The sequence below is a fragment of the Equus asinus genome, chromosome 24 (genome assembly GCF_041296235.1).
Source record: "Equus asinus isolate D_3611 breed Donkey chromosome 24, EquAss-T2T_v2, whole genome shotgun sequence".
Taxonomy (NCBI): Eukaryota; Metazoa; Chordata; class Mammalia; order Perissodactyla; family Equidae; genus Equus; species Equus asinus.
Window position 1 is genome coordinate 14,130,211 of NC_091813.1, and position 2,485 is coordinate 14,132,695.

Genomic DNA, 2,485 nt, shown 5'->3' on the forward strand with positions numbered 1-2,485 from the left:
CAAGAGGAGTGTGACACACAAAGTCAGAGATGCCAGGCAGAGTTGGAAACGATGTCAGAGTACCAGAGTGCAGTGTGCCACACGAACTCAAGGACAAGAGGAGGAGTGTGATACACAAACCCAGAGACATATGAGGAGTGTGGCAAACAAAGTCTGAGATGCCATTGGGAGTGTGACACGTCAAGTTATATATAGCCGGGGGAGTGTGATGAACGTACGAAGAGAAACAAGGGGAGGTATGAGACACAAAGTCAGAGATGCCACTGGGTGTGTTACATATGATGTCAGAAATGCCAATGGGAGTGTGAAACATGAAGTCAGTGACACCACGGGGAATTTTGCCCATGTAGTCAGAGACGCCCAGGTGAGTGTGACACACAAAGTCACAGATGCCAGGGGGAGTGTGACACAAGATTCAGAGACACCAGTTGGAGTGTGACACACGGAGTCAGAGATGTCAGGTGGAGTTTTACACACGAAGTCAGAGATGTCAGTGGGAGCGTAACACACAAAATCAGAGACACAAGTGGGATAGTTACACAAGAATTCTGAGACACCAGGGCGTGTGTGACACACAAAGTTAGAAACCACAGGGGTAGTGTTACACAGAACGTAGATGTAAACGATGTTGATATTTGGGCTAGAAAAGAGTCCATTTGCATTTATTATGGTTGCAACAATCCTTAAGAAAGATATAGAGGGTGACCTGGTGGCTTAGTGGTTGTTTCACACTCTGTTTCAGCAGTGCCTGGTTCGTGGGTTCAGATCTTGGGTGCAGACCTACACACCACTCCTCAAGCCATGTTGTGGCAGCATCCCACATACAAAATAGAGGAAGATTGGCATGGATGTTAGCTCAGGGACAATCTTCCTCAAGGAAAAAGAGGAAAATTGGCTACAGATGTTAGTTCAGGGACAATATTCCTCAGTAAAAAAGAAAAGAAAAGAAAAAGATATAAACATCCCTGCCCTGACTGCTAAATAGTTAAGGAAGACCTAGTTCTGGACCCCAAACCAGAATCTTCCAGTTGTCCAAAACCTTGCAAGGCCAGAGAATCATGAGGAGATTTCTACTCTGGAGAGGAGAGAGTGGATGACGCAACTCGTTTGGAAACACCACAAACTTCACCTGCATGTAGAGAAGCAACACATAAATGAGAATGTCCTAGTCCTATTTTGTCTCACACACACACTTGGGACTCACAAGGGTACCCTGGTCTCAGCCCTGCCCTAGTTTTCCTTGCCCAGCTTGCAGAGGCCTCCACAGAAGTTGTGGAGGTCATTTATCTTCCCATCCAGCACCTTCAAGAAGTTCTTCAATTCTGCCTTCAAGTGGCATGGTCAGTAGTTACTTTCCTCAATGTCTGTCTTTAGAGAAAGCACTTTGTCTCTCTGGTTTTGATTATCTCTCTTTGCTGCCTCTAGCTTCTCAGAAATGTATTCATACTCTGACATGAGCTGAGGTCTGAGTTTACTTTGTTTTTGGAGGTCTTTTAACTCTATCTTCTTTTCTCAGAGTTCTGACTCCAGCTCCTCAATTCTTTTCTTCAACTGGGTATGCTTCTCCTTCTCTTTGTTATCTCTTTGCATTGTTCTTCCAACTCCTCAGGATTGTTCCACAGCCAGTCATTCTCTTCAGGGCAGATAGAGAACTTCCTCTTTCACTGCTCCATGCTGGCCACTGACTCCTGCAGTGCCATGGTAAGCCAGACATTGCTCTCCTGTAGGGTCTGCAGCTTATTCTCCTATTTCTTCACATTGGCAGCACTCTATGTCACAGATCAGCTTGTCATGCTCAGACTTCAACTCTGTGTCAGTAGGGGTGAGGTGAGAGGTCTTTTCCTTGTGTGTCCCATTGACACTGGATGCCTCAGTAGAAGGTGAAGTTTCACACCCAGATTCTTGGGAATGATTACTCAAGGTTTTTATTTTCTCCTGGGACTTGTCTCTGGCTAGTTTTGCAGCTTCATTTACCTCCTAAAATTTCTCTGTAAAGTTTCTCAGCTGCTGTTTGAGGAAAAACCCAAACCAAATACCACATTGGCTCTGCTGTTGGTTCACTGCTCAAGCTTCTGTGATATATTGATTAAAGTCATATAGAGTGTGATTGTTTTGTTTATGATCACTTTGGCTCCTTACAAACTAATGATCCAATAGCTGTTTTCTGTGGAATCTAGAAGTAGGAAATGGTGGCTGCCTGCTCACTTCTTGGCACTCAGTTCTTGGTGATGGAGTCAATCTGGAAGATATGTGCTTGTGTAGTGAAGACGGGTTGCTCTCCCATTTCCTGCACTGCTCTCCAAAGCTACTCCCTATGCAGCACATAAGGTGGCCTGTGCCTGTCAAGCTCAGCCCTGGCCCCTCTCCACTCTGCCAAGCTGCTTCTGCTGCCTCCAGGTGCAGTGGGGAATGGGCCACCAGGGGCAGGGTGACTAAGCTGTCCAGCTCCCCCACCATGCTACTTAAGTAACCTCATGGCTTTCAA

The 2,485-nt window shown here is 46.0% G+C and overlaps 1 pseudogene; it reads right to left on the reverse strand.

Moving 5' to 3' along the window:
• Positions 1-312: 312 nt before the first annotated feature.
• Positions 313-2,284, reverse strand: LOC139041846 (homer protein homolog 2 pseudogene; annotated as a pseudogene).
• Positions 2,285-2,485: the final 201 nt, after the last annotated feature.